The sequence below is a fragment of the Leucopleurus acutus genome (assembly GCF_964270905.1).
Source record: "Leucopleurus acutus genome assembly, chromosome: 15".
Lineage (NCBI taxonomy): Eukaryota > Metazoa > Chordata > Mammalia > Artiodactyla > Delphinidae > Leucopleurus > Leucopleurus acutus.
This window is the reverse complement of record NC_139157.1, coordinates 75,000,746-75,014,998: the sequence shown is the minus strand read 5'-3', so window position 1 is coordinate 75,014,998 and position 14,253 is coordinate 75,000,746.

Genomic DNA, 14,253 nt, shown 5'->3' with positions numbered 1-14,253 from the left:
GGGAAGAGGTGTGTCCTGCAGGGAATGTATACCAACATCATCTCGACTAGTCTCAGATGTCTTGTGAGACTCTCTATCTTAATGTGATGGTAGTATTAAAAAACAGGTGTTTTATATGTAAATGGCCTTTAATTGCTTGTCAACAACTACCACCACTGTTCAACCACAGAAGTAGAAATCTGTTCCAAAAATGGCGGGAAAACTGGCCATGACAGGTTTTCTCCAAGATGGTATTATGTACACAAAACCGTATTTACTATAACTTCTGGGTGGTGACTGGGATTTTCAAGGGTAATATTGACCTCGTCTGCTTACTTTATTTTTTAAATTTTTTATTGGAGTAGAGTTGATTTACAATGTTGTGGTAGTTTCAGGTGTACAGCAAAGCGAATCAGTTATACATATGCATACATCCACTCTTCTTTAGATTCTTTTCTGCATAAGCCATTACAGAGTATTGGGTAGAGTTCCCTGTGCTATACAGTAGGTCCTTATTAGTTATCTATTTCATATATAGTATCGTCTGCTTACTTTAAAATGAAAATACTCCATGAATTGTGACTTCATTGTATTTGATTTTGCTATAGAGGACAAACCGAGGCTGCAGGTAGCAGACAATTGCTCGGCGTAAGGGAGAACTGCTAACAAGGCAGCTGCCCAAAGGCACACTGGGTGGCGGCGAGAGCAGTGTGCTTTCCTCCCAATTCAGACACAGGCCAGGATGAGTTCCTGCATTTGGAGGGAGGCTGAATTGAAAAGCCTCCCAAGTTCCTTACAACTAAACATTTTATGAGTGTATGAATATGAGCTCCTTTGGAGGTCAGAGAGGTGAGAAACTAAAATTAGGAGGTGTTTTCGCAGAGGGGCCTTCCTGATGGAGGAGGTTATTGGGGCTTGCTTTGAAGGACTGCAGGGTTGGGGAGGTGAGGCAAGGCAAAGCGTTATTCTGGGTGTCAGAGGTGTGGAAGAGGCTAGGCAGGGGCAGGGGAATGAAGAGGCCAGCTGATGAGGATGGAGGAAGAAAGAAAGATGCTAGAAAGAGCCCCCTTGAGAGAGAGGATGAGTTGAACTGTGTTTGAGGCAGTGGTGAGCTTAGCCAAAACCTGACAGCTGCTCATACATTATCTGAGAGACCTGACAGTTGCCTAAGGACACGTGAAGTTTGCAGCAGCTCTGAAATGAAAAGAGGTGGGAAAACTGTACGCTGTGTTAAAGCTTCCTCCGTAGAGCTGAAGAACTGGGGTTTTCCTAAACACAGGGCAGGGCTACCCATCAGAACTCCCAGTAGGTCCAAGGCCAAGTAATTTGCTCTTTTTAGGTGTCTCACCCCTCTGTCTACATTGAGATGAAAGGGCAGCGAGAAAAATCTGTGAACATCCCACTAAAGTCAGGACATGACATTTTAAGAACTTTATTTCCCCACAGAGGTGAAAAGGATTTTTTAAGAATATGATAAAGATGTTTTGTTCGTGAACAAACAAGTACAGAAATGGTACAAGATCATTTATTACATAACTGAAAGCAATCCTGACATGGAACTGTTTCAAAAGGACCTTTGAATGATTCTCCATTTAGTAACTCTACTCTTGTATTTATAATGAAAATCATACAATAAAACCATTATTGGATAGTTTGCAGTAGTGTGCAGCTTTGAGCGAGGGTGTATCCTCTGGACTATAAATGACCAATCTCTGTTGTCACCCAGTCCCACCTGAGCCTCTAGAGATATGGCTGTGCATGTTATGTAGGTGATCAAAGAAACATCATGATGGTCTTGTCAGAAACTCAAAAGCTGTGATGGTTCTAAGTAGTTTGCCTGTCTATGTTTTCGTGTTATTGGGTTACCGCTGTGTAACTCTGTATTTTTATTTTATTCCTTTTATCTATACAAAGGAAAGAAAGGAATACATTCAGAAAATTGGGAGCGACACAAATAACGTTTCAATCAAAGAGACCTCAAATCTAGAAATATCATTAACCTGGAGCAGGTGAAGTCCCAAACGATCTACTACGACCATCCTGTTGTCCAGGTGTGAGGAAAACACTGGTGTGAGCACAGAGGACTAATCACAGCACTCATCATTGGGATAATGAGGCTCCTTGGTAGAATAAAACATCAGGAAATTATGCTCACTCTGAGAAATAGACATAAGACTTTTGTAGCTTGGATGCTGGCAATACCCAGTATTGTTTATATCCCATTACCTTCTGCTATAGAATATTATCTCTCCTTGGGTCCTACCAGTTTATGATGAACCTTGATTTCAAATGAGTTTTCCAAGACATTGTAGTTTTTCCTTCTCTCTTTTCAAATGTTCATACAAGTAGGATTTGGATGAGATGAGGGGAAAGGGACACTCAGGGCAAGGGAAGCAGCCTGAGTAAAGACAGTATATTCAGGTAGGAGGGAAACCAGAGGGGGAGCAACCAGGCTGGGACAGATGATTCCTCCTGGAGGGGGAATAGTGGAAGGTTAAGGAGAAATATTTTGGTGGGCGATCTTATATAGCAGTGGACGTGCTGGGTTATAGAGCAGTGAGATGGGGGCCAAAGAGGGGATGTGGCAGAGGAGAATATGACAACTCCTAGGCGGGTCATTATGAGGAACAATGTGGGCAACTGGGTGGCTTCTGAGTGCGGAGCTAGGGAACAGTCCACGAGACCACCCTCACGCAGACAACGCGTTCAAGTTTGGGGGGCCCCAAGGCCAACTTCAGTTTTAATATTTTGCTAGCAAGACTCACAAAACTTACTGAAAGTTGTTATACATGTTAAACCATGGTTATGACGTATTACAGTAAAACAATACAGATGAAAGTGAACCCATGGAAGAGATGCATGGGGAAGAGTCCAGGAGAGTTCCAAACTCAAGAACTTCCAAATGGAGTGTGGAAAGCATTAACATTTCCAGGAACAATGTGAGACAATGAGCACAAATTATTGCCTATCGGCAAAGCTCACCTAAGCCTTGGTGTCCGGAGTTTTTGTGGGAGCTCAGTTACATAGACCTGAATGGCCACCCACATTGCTGACCTCAGTATCCAGCCCCTCTGGAGGTCTAGCTGGTGCCACGGGACCCAAAGCCTCCACCCTTAATCGCATTGTTGGAGTACTGGTGTGGCCCATGGCCCTCAGACACTCTGATCAGACATGACATTCCAAGGGTTCAGAGGTCACCTCCCAGGGACCAAGGGAAAAAGCCAGACCTCCCTTTCGGGTGCAGTTAATTCTTTACTACACACTGAGGTAACACACTTTTGCTCCTTTTTTCTTCTCCCTCACATTTCTGTCCCTTCCTTCTTCCTTTCCCTAAATCTTTTAACGTTCAAAACGATCAATGTTCCTAAGAACCTCTTCTCAGCTGCTGTCAAGTCAGGCTACAGTCATAGTGACTGGGCTCCAAGAAATGAGAGCAGAGTCAGTGGCGTGTCTTCCTCCTCAGCCTGACAAACTCCATGGAGGGCACTGGGTAGACCTCGTGGTGCCAGGTCCCTGGAGAATGTTATCTGCAAGGATGACTTCTACTAACTTGGGAAATCACAACAAATAGAAATTACCTCCGAGGCCAAGGACTAAAAGTCTGATTTCCATGGTAACATAGAGATCGCACCTCTCTGCTAGGGATGGAGAATATATGGCCCCAGAAGACTTATTCTGGGGCCATATATCCTCAAACAATGAGATTTCTTTAAAAAAAAAATTACCCCAAAGAAAGTGACGATGTGATTTAGATCAGGCTTCCTCAAAGCCTTAGGACGGTTCCCTTTAGAGCTCTCCCAGGTGGCTTTTTGTTTTACTTAAGATTTCTTTCTTGGTCAACTTGTTCCCTTCATTGAATGCTTAGCCCAGAGAAAGGCTTCTCAGATAATGGGGAGCTTTTTCTTCCTGCAGATGTTGCCATCGTGAATCATAGTTCATCTTCAGGCTTGCTTAATCATCTGTAGAGATTTCTATGAGGGTTGCCTGCCTTAAACATTTTTTAAAAATTATTTGGAAAAAGCAGGTTTGTCTCAGCTTTGGGCTTAGGGCTGCATGATAAATGCTAAAGGGCTTTATTTGCAAATAAAATGTTTTCCACGAGCACTTGTCTAACCAAATCACAGAGCACAAAAATAAGAGGACTTGAATTGACAAAAACGATCATTATTTGCCAAGGGAAACTCTTTCAAATGTGCTTATACCTATCCACATCTGGTTTTTGATCTTGGGGCCAAAAACCCTCTTGATTTAAGTGTTTTGCCTAGGGTGCACTTATCTCAGAATTGTGACATGAAATAAATAGGGAAAGTAAACAGCATTATTTTAAAATAATGCAATTTGTATCTAATGTGGTCATGTGTGGTACTCTAACTTATTATGTGGAGCTGTAATTTGAAATACTTCATATCCTACATTTTAAAACTAACCTAGGGTTTTCTCCGACGTTTTCAAAAGTCACTATTATATTTTCATATTGTCATTAACATTGATTATGCTACCATTCTAGTGTTCTGCTTTATATATTTTAATTAAATGTTTTATATTGTGTACTTGAACCCTGAGGCAATTTTAACATGAAGGGGACAATTTTATAAATGGAAAAAAATAAAACCTTACAAAATGATTGGTGTGTTCCCTGCTGCACAGAACATTTAAGAGCCAGAATTCCTGCCTCAAAATGTTTCCAGGCTAAGTAAAATTATAAGCAGAATTAGGTGCTTTCAAAATGTCAAGAGTTAGCTCTTTTATTTGGTTTGATTTTTGGTTTGTTTGATATAGGCATGAAACCTTTTCTCCTTAAAGAGGAGTCCCTTTTTGCTGAAGAGAAGGTAGTATAAATGTTTATTATATGATTATTTGTAATCATTTAAAAATTGGATACAATATAGGTGTCCCAAAATAGGGGGCTACTTGCATGGTTAGGTAGCATCCACACCACGTAATAACACGTGTTTACTATATGTTAAGAGAAAAAAATCAGATCATAATCAGTATGCACAGAAGAGTCCTTATTTTATTAAGAAAAAATATGCAGAATATGAATAATATGTGTAAATATGCATGGAAAACCCTGAAAGTCTATTTGCACCAGGTTAGTAGTGGTCTCTCCGCATGAACGTGACATGATTTGAACGATCATGAATCCCTAAATCTTAGAGTTGAAGGGACTTGGAGATCATTTAATTCAGTTTCTCATTAATTCACCAGATAGCTCATTCCATTTACAGACTGATCCAAGTATTCGGGAGTTCTCTCTTAAATGGAATTCCTACCTGCCTCCCTGTAGGTTCCACTAGCTGCTGCCCTCTCTGCCCTCGGGAGACGTGTGGAATAAATCCAGTTCCTTCTACATCACTGCTCTTGAGCTATTTAAAGACTGCTACTCCTTCTTCCTAAATCTTCTTTTCTTCAGGGTAACATCCCTAATTTATTCAGTCATTCTTTGTGATTTCCCAACTCCTCCTGTGGCCCCGATTCATTTTTCTGGAGGTCAGGGAATTGTTGGCATATCCCTCTTAAGATGGGTCATCCAGAACAGACCCCCATGTTCAAATGCGCTCAAGCCAGCCCAAATCCAGTGGACCTTGTTTGCTCCTTTGATCTCTAACCAGTAAAGGCCACGGTTTGTATCAATTTGAAGTCCACGAAAACTTTTCCAGAGATCTTCTATATGAGCGACTGTTAAGGGCCATGTTCCCCAATTTGAATTTATTCTATTAACTCTTTGACTCCAAAGCAGGATCTATACAGCTATAACAAGCTGCAATTCAGCTTCCAGCCTTTCTATTAATCCTTACTAAGCCATATCTTATTTGTTTTATTCTATATCCAAGTCTGTCAAACTCATTTCAAATCTTGATTCTGTCCAGCAATGTGTTACCTCTTTTTCAGGTTTTTGTACTTCCTATATTGATAAGTAAACCATCTCTATCTTTAGTCATCTCTGAAAATCATTTTTAAGGTCAAAGACTAGAAGTCTCTGAAATCCCAAATCTGCTTTTCACACAGCACTCGATGGTACAGTATTTCATTGGACGTCCCCCTCTATTCACGACCTACAACTCTGGGGTGAGCCAGCAAGCATTCCCGATGAGACGGCACGGGCAGCGGCTGGGGAGGAATGCAGCCCTGAATTTCCTACCACTGGGCACAGTAAAAATGTCTTGTGCTTTTCCCACCACCAGGCACAGGAAAAAGAATATGAAAGCCAAAAGTGGAGACAAGACTAAAGAGAGGGTATTTTCCTGAAAGAAAGGAAATGTAGTAAAAGAACGGAGTCCCTGGTATCAATCAGCGCTTCCATGCCACTGACAAGCTAAGACCCTATAAACAGAGTCACGGGTTGGACCCCTGCCTAGTTTCCCCTGTAAATGCCACCCATGTCTGGCCCATTTATTTGAAATGTGGTCTCCAGAAAAATCTTGGATGGGGGAACCAAGTTCCTGGGAGAATTAGTCAGCTGTGAGTTTCACAGACTTTTGTCTTTACTGATTCTGCAGCGTCCCCATGGAGCTCTGGTTCCACACGTCCAAGGTGAGGGAGTTGAACGTGACCCGGTGACCTTCATGTCTTCTCCGTTCAATACTTTTGATATGAAGATCAGTTTGATGCATGGTCAAGGGGCAATTTCCAGTTTTTCCTCATTATGCTGTTCAAGGTTATCTGTGGAACACAGATTTGATATTTCCAGAGCTTCTCTCCTTTTAAAAAGATTTTATTTTATTGAAGTATAGTCGATTTACAATGTTGTGTTAATTTCTGCTGTACAGCAAAGTGATTCAGTTATACACACGTATCCAGAGCCTGTCCCTTGCTCAGCAGTTCTCTCACCTATCTCAAATAGGCTCCCTTCTTTTTCCACGTCCCTCAGGCACTGCTTTCCGCCCCTGCATCCTCCCTGTTTCCTGAGAAAATCGCAGAGATCTAGCCTGATGGCTAAGGGCAGCTGCGGCAGCCTCTCAGGCCTGGACCTCTCAGGCCTGGACTGCACGCCCCTCAGCTGTGAATTCTCTCTCCTTCCTGCGAGGGACCCAGCCCACCACTAAATTTCTTACAGCCTCAGTTTACTTATATAAAATGGGGATGATAATTCTCACAGGACCATGGTGAGGCTATGTCAAAGAAAGAGTGTAAACTGTTAAATATATTGTCTGGCACATAGAAAACACACACATAGATGTTAGCAAAAAAAACAAAACAACTTCACACTTCTCTGCATCTTCACCCTATCTGGTCTGAGAGGAAGCAGGATACATCTTCTTTTTCTGAGGTGATCACGGTTCCATTTGTACTGATTACTGGCTTAAAACAATGAAGAGGAATTACAGGTTTATGTAAGCGGAGGTCCAGAGAGAGGACAGAATACTGACAGCAGCTTGAGGTTCAGGTGAGGGCCCCTCGGGGCCATGGGATGGCTGCAGAAGTTGCAGCACCTCGTCCTTCATTTTGCACGTTCAGCAGAGAAAGAGAGTTGCTTCCAGAACTTCACTCAGAAGAGCAAAGCAGCTTCTTTCTCAAAAGTCTAAAGAAAACTCGTCTCGTATCTCACTGGTCTAAATGAGATGAAATGCCTTCCCTGGGCTTCCCCGGTGGCGCAGTGGTTGAGAGTCCGCCTGCCGATGCAGGGGACACGGGTTCGTGCCCCGGTCCGGGAAGATCCCACATGCCGCGGAGCGGCTGGGCCCGTGAGCCATGGCCGCTGAGCCTGCGCGTCCGGAGCCTGTGCTCCGCAACGGGAGAGGACACAACAGTGAGAGGCCCGGGTACCGCAAAAAAAAAAAAAGCCTTCCCTAAATCAGTCGGGCGACAAGTTCATGCTATTTTAGGCTTGAACCCCATACTCTATTTCTAGAAACAGGGTGGAGTCAAATTTCCCCATTGCATATAGGGTTTGGGGTACCCAGGCAGCATTGTCCAATTATATAGTTTCAGGAGGCCTGATCCCTATGGATTTCTCTTCTGGAACTGTGTTCTATGCTATCCACGTAAAATGCAATGGGAATAGCGCTCTGTGGAGTTACTCAGCTGGAAGCATTGGACTTGGAAAGAGGTACATGAGCCCCCTACCTACAGACCTTCAAATTGTGAACTTTCAAAGATGTGAATATGCGTTCGTGTGTCCAATCACGTAAGTTAGTTCATGTGTCTGGTGTATATTGTCATGTGCGTGCATCCTCTACAAGTGGTTGTGCTTTTGTATCGATCTGCAAGAGGATGACTTCATTGAACTCCTTGCTGTGCAACACAAGGGGCTTACTAATGAAGACCTGATGGAATTGGAGGCCCAGAGAAGGGACGAAGAGAGACAAGAGGAAGAAGAAGTAACTGAAGAACTGAAGAGATTCACGTTGCAGGAAATAGCAAGGGGATTTTCTGTATTTGAGGAGGCACTGTTAGTTTTTGAGGCACAGGACCTGAACGTAGACGGTACACGAAGGTTGCAGCAGCCGTTCAGAATGCAATCCAGTGCTACCGTGTCATCCATGGTGAGAAAAAAAGAGCTACTACCCAGACATCCCTGGATCATTATTTCAAGAGGGTAGATAGAATTGAATCCAGCAAGGAACCAGAACCTGTGCCGTCAGCGTCAGGTGTGAGTGAAATTGCAGCCTTCTGTCTCCTGTTGCTGACGATCCTTCAGCTCTACCATCTCCCACCTCCTCTCCCGCCTCCAGTCAGTAACTCTTCTTGCCTGTTCCCTCGATGCCAGCCCCTGCGTGCCAGCTGTTGTACTGTACTACTGTACTTTTCAAGGTACTGTACTGTAAGGTTAAAAATGTTTCTTTATTTTTGTGTTTGTTTTTTATGTATTATTTGTGTGAAAAAGTATTATACACCTATTACAGTACAGTACTATATAGTCGATTGTGTTAGTTGGGTACCTAGGCTAACTTTGTTGGACTTAAGAATAAATTGGACTTACGAACGTACTCTTGGAATGGAACTCGTTCGTATGTAGGGGACTTACTGTACTTGAAGTTCAAGGAAGTTACCACAGAGGTACTAGATATTGGCTAGCTCATCACAAAGGTCATTCCACTAGATGCCTGAGTCCATCTCCTCCTCCTTTTCCTACGGAACGTTCTCCTGTTAATTTATCCTTTTTCTTGAATTGGCATCAGCTCCCTTTTTTATTGGGTCACTTGCTTATGCTGATTCTTCTTCATCCAAAACCAAACAAAAATTAAAATATTAAAATTAAAAAATCAAAGCTTCCCCGAACCTGCTATTCCACCAAGCTACCTTAACTTCCCTATCACAGTTACCGAAAGCACGGTCTGTATTCATTGCCCCAGGTCAATCATATTGCTTCTGCCCCAACCTCTCCGCTGAATCTTCTCTCTCAGAACCATTTCTCTGTAAACTAATCGAAATGTCAGGCCAGTTCCAACTTCTCTGATCACCACATCCTCCTTCGGGAAACTCTCTCCTCCTTCCTATCCATTTATTTGATCAATATTTATTGTTCACCTGCCACATGTTAGACACCGGGGTAGATGCTGAGAATGCAAAGATTAAAAGAATCTGGTTCTCGGGCTTCCCTGGTGGCACAGTGGTTGAGAGTCCGCCTGCCAATGCAGGGGACACGGGTTCATGCCCCGGTCCGGGAAGATCCCATATGCCGTGGAGCGGCTGGGCCCGTGAGCCATGGCCGCTGAGCCTGCACGTCCAGAGCCTGTGCTCCGCAACGGTAGAGGCCACAGCAGTGAGAGGCCCGCGCACCGCAAAAAAAAAAAAAAAAAAGAATCTGGTTCTCAAAGAGGTTATAAGGCAGTGGAAGGGCAGCCAGTGAAACAACAGGTGAGAGCCTGAGTGGAGGAAACATCTAAATCTAGTAGGAATAGGAGAAGCTTCTAAAAAGGCAATTCTTGGACTGTTTTTAAAAAGCTAGGTGCCTGTTGATTGGAAAATGTCAAAGGCACAGGGAGAAGCATGGTACAATCAGGAAACTACAAGTGGCTTGGTATGGTGTGAAGGATGGCAGAGACTCTGGGGCGGGAGGGAGATAAAGTTGTTCAAGAAGGTAGAAGCCAGGTCGGTCAAGGGTTTGGACAATGTGACATAGATCGTGGGCAGCTGCTGAAGAATTCTGAGCCATTTAATGACATGATCCAATTCATATTTTACAAAGATCGTTCCAGTGGAGGACAAAATAGGCAGGCCCAGAAGCTGGAGGACAAGTAAGGAGGATGCTAAAGAATTTGGATAAAAATGATGATGTTTCTGAACTACAACTATGGTGGGGGGGCTGTTAAGGTGGTAGAACAAATTCAAAAGATATTGAGGAAATGAAAATATACAGCGTATAATATGGGATAGGAAGGTAGGACCAGTAAAAAATGGTGAAACCAAGTGGGAAGAGAAATGCAATAATATAGTGGAGAGGTTAGTCAAGAAAAGAACATAGAATATTCTTGGTTTCCTCGTTACTTCTATGACCAGTTCTTACTCATGCTCGGGTTCTTAGCCCTGCCCCTGAGCAGGGGTGCTTCCCAGTGAAAAAGCCGGAGCAGATCTGCATTCTTCCCTTCACAACACCATCTGATCTTATGGCTTCGACAATCACATCTATGTCCTAAGCTCCGATTCTACTCATCTGAGTCCAAATTGTTTCTCAAATTCCAGTGTCAGTTTTCAGTGCTTCCTCGGTGTCTTTTGCTTGGATGTCCATCTCTGCATTCTAACTAAACTGAAATCATTGCCTTTTCTCCAAACATATTCCTTCTCCCCTGTTTCTTAATCTGTTAATGCTGCTGCTCTCCTTTTAGCTGGACAATTCACTGTCACCTTTGCATCCTTATTAGTTCATTCGTTCACTCATCAAATATTATCGAGTGCCTATGATAGCTCTTGAACGCTTCTAAGTGCTGTAGATATAGTGATGACCTAAACAAAGTTCCTGCCCATATAGAGCTTCATTCCAGTAAGGGAATACATATCGTGTTAGATAAGTGCAAGAGGGTAAGAGTGACAGAGTGCTTGCTTGCGACATTCAATAAGTTGGTGAGACCTTTCACTTTAATGTCTTTTGCATTTATCCTCATCCTCTATTCCAACACTGTACCAAAGTTCTGCCTTCAGTGTCCCTCAGACAAATGGTAATAGTGTCTCAGTTTAATCCAATTCATTTGAAATAATACGTAGGGAGCCCTTACTACATGCTGGATGCGTGGCTCGTTACAGATCGCGAAATGAACTCTAAAAACTTTGCAATTTAGAAAAAGTGATGAAATGACCACCTAAACCACTTAAATACAAAACATTGATAAAATTCCACATGGAAATTCTACCTAACTAGCCAGGGAAATTCACAGGATGGGTAGATCACTTCTGAAGTGGGCTCAGTTGAATTAGGGGTATTCAAAATGCCACTCAAAGGATAGATTGGACTTTTATTGGGTCTGGGGTGGCAGCTGGGGAGGAAAATGCATTCCAAGGGGAAGACACTGGATGAGTAAAGGAAGGAATGTGGGAAGGCATGAGTGTCCAGGTAATAGTGGGGAGTGCCATTTTCTGGGAGCTTCAGTTACTGATAGAGGAAGCTGAGGCTAGGAAGACAGACTAGGACCATCCTGTAAAGAAGCATAAAGGCTGGTCTGATGAATTTATATTTAAATTATGAAAATCCATCATTTTTTCTCTTATTTTTATTACACACATGACCTTTTTATTTGTTAATTTGCTTATTTATAGAACACTTGTGGAATTACTACCCACTCCTATCCCAGAATATTGGTAATTTAGTAAAAAATTGCTATACAAGACCCATGTGTTGAAACAGTATCTTATGATATGAAAGTTAAATGAACTCTGGTAGACGGTGGCATGAATGTATTTGTATCTGAAAAATTATGTTTCTGAGCTTTGAAATATTTTGGGTTTCCCATTATTTTGAAATTAGATAAAGACTCATTTGGACGCTAGCAGTGAGCTAGCTTCCAAACTTCTATTTTTGCTCACTTCGTAGAATGAAAAAAAAGAAAATTTCTCTCCTGTGGGCTTTATCAAAATTCTATGAATTGGCAAAGGCTATGAAACATTAGAAATTTGAAGAACAAATCTGAGTAGAATATCTCCAGACTTTAATAAATGTCTGAATGAAAATACCAAAACTATGGTTTCTTCCAAAAATATGTTAATAATTACCCATTTCTAGAATGAGGCATTAGTTTCTAAAGAGGTGCTAATTTGTCTTTCTAAATAAAAGATTGAGTTGTTTTAAGTTTTGCATCACCTTATGAAAGGAAATTCCCATTCGGAGGATTTTCAAAAACAAATAAACCAGTTGAAGTTTCCAAATATAGAACTATGTGTGTTCTATTGATGACATCTCCTAACAACCAGCTTTCTGGTTTAGCTTCTGAATTATTCTGTACATGGACAATCTCTTGAAAGTATGTATTTGGTAATGAGTATCATACTGATATGCTCCTATGTGAGTAGATCTGAAACCCAATATGATTTCAAAATTGGCCAACTTTACCAAGGAAACATGAAGGTTTCCATGGTTCCAGAGAATCAATAGTGCCCTCTAAAGGAAATCCACGTGAGGTACAGCCCATATCCAGGTTGAATTCAGCAGTTAATCTGCCAAAACGTTACTCAATTGTAAATCCAAAAATGGATTCAAAATTATAAAAAGAATGCAGGCCAGCCCTCATCGTAAGTCCCCTAGGTAGCTGCCCACCCCACTTTGGGACTGTTGGAGCAGAAAGACCATTCTTCAGCCCTAGTTGCTTCTTCGTGCTGAGAACTGTTTGTCACCACCCTGGTGGAAAGTTCCTGGAAAGGGAAAAGGTGATGGTTTCTAAAGGGAATCCAGGTACGTGTCTTGGGAAAGTGTGTTACGTGTAAGGAAAAATGTGTAGGATAGAGTTTCGAGGAAGCCTTGCCAGCTTTATGCCCTGGGCCAACTCAGAAAACCCGAATATCGGGAAGAGAGCCCAATCAGCTGAATTCCAAGGGGACAGACAGTGTGGTCTGGCTGAAACACATGGAAATAAAAAGAAGTGATATGAAACATTTGTGGATATGTGTCTGTCCATCTAATTTTGTGGTTTAATCTTACATTTTTTTCTTCTATCCATCTTGCATGATACACAGAGAAATAGCCACAAATGACTTGATAATGTTACAAGAAATATTGGGCAAAATTTTATATTGTTACTATTGATTAGTAGCAGGAGAAGCCTTGGAGATTAATATCTGCCTTAGAGGCATAAAAAGTCAATAAGTACAGAAGATGTTAATCCCAAATATAAATTGCTGAAGCAGGTTATTATTGTCATAATGAGATGGCTGAGAATGAAGTTTACAATATTTCCTTTCTTCTGTTGCCGAAACTACATGTATAGAGAATTGGTTATATTTTTAAGATTTTCCTTCAGCATTCAGGTCCCGTTTTGTCAGACAATAAATATCACGGTGAAGTTGGCACTCGGCACATACACCTGTAACAGGTGAGACAGCTTACCTGGCACCTCCAAATGTAAGACTTCACCTGAGCCTCACATTGACCTTGTAAGGTCAGCAGGTCAACTATTTATTTTTAATTAGTTAATTATTTATTTTTGGCTGCATTGGGTCTTCGTTGCTGCGCGCGGGCTTTCTCTGGTTGTGGCGAGCGGGGGCTACTCTTCGTTGCGGTGCGCGGGCTTCTCATTGCGGTGGCTTCTCTTGTTGCAGAGCATGGGCTCTAGGCACACGGGCTCAGTAGCTGTGGCACACGGGCTTAGTTGCTCCGCAGCATGTGGGATCTTCCCCGACCAGGGCTCGAACCTGTGCCCCCTGCATTGGCAGGCAGATTCTTAACCACTGCGCCACCAGGGATGTCCCAGGTCAACTATTATCATAGCAGAGATGGAAGGAAATCTCATGAGCATTTAATTTCCCAAGATTTTTTTTTACTTATTTTTTTTTATTACTTTTTTCTACTTATTGATTAGAATATTAAAACACCTGAAGATACATTAGGTTAAAGATGAAGGGAATTTTAAAATCTGCTAAGATGATCCATCAGCCACAGCAAAGCTTTCCCCTACCTTTCGGGACAGTCCAGTTGAAGGGACACATTTCCACAGATATGGCTGTGGTTAGTAGAGTGAGTACCATCTTAATTAGACGTGACCCATTCGTCTAAAGGAATCTGAGAATTATGGCAATTAGAGTCATTCTTAGCAGGTTCCTCAAACTACGAGCCAAGCTAAAAGGTGCATCGTCAGAGCAAGCAGGTGTGCGAGAGCTGACAGGACATGCTGGCTCACTTATAGCACT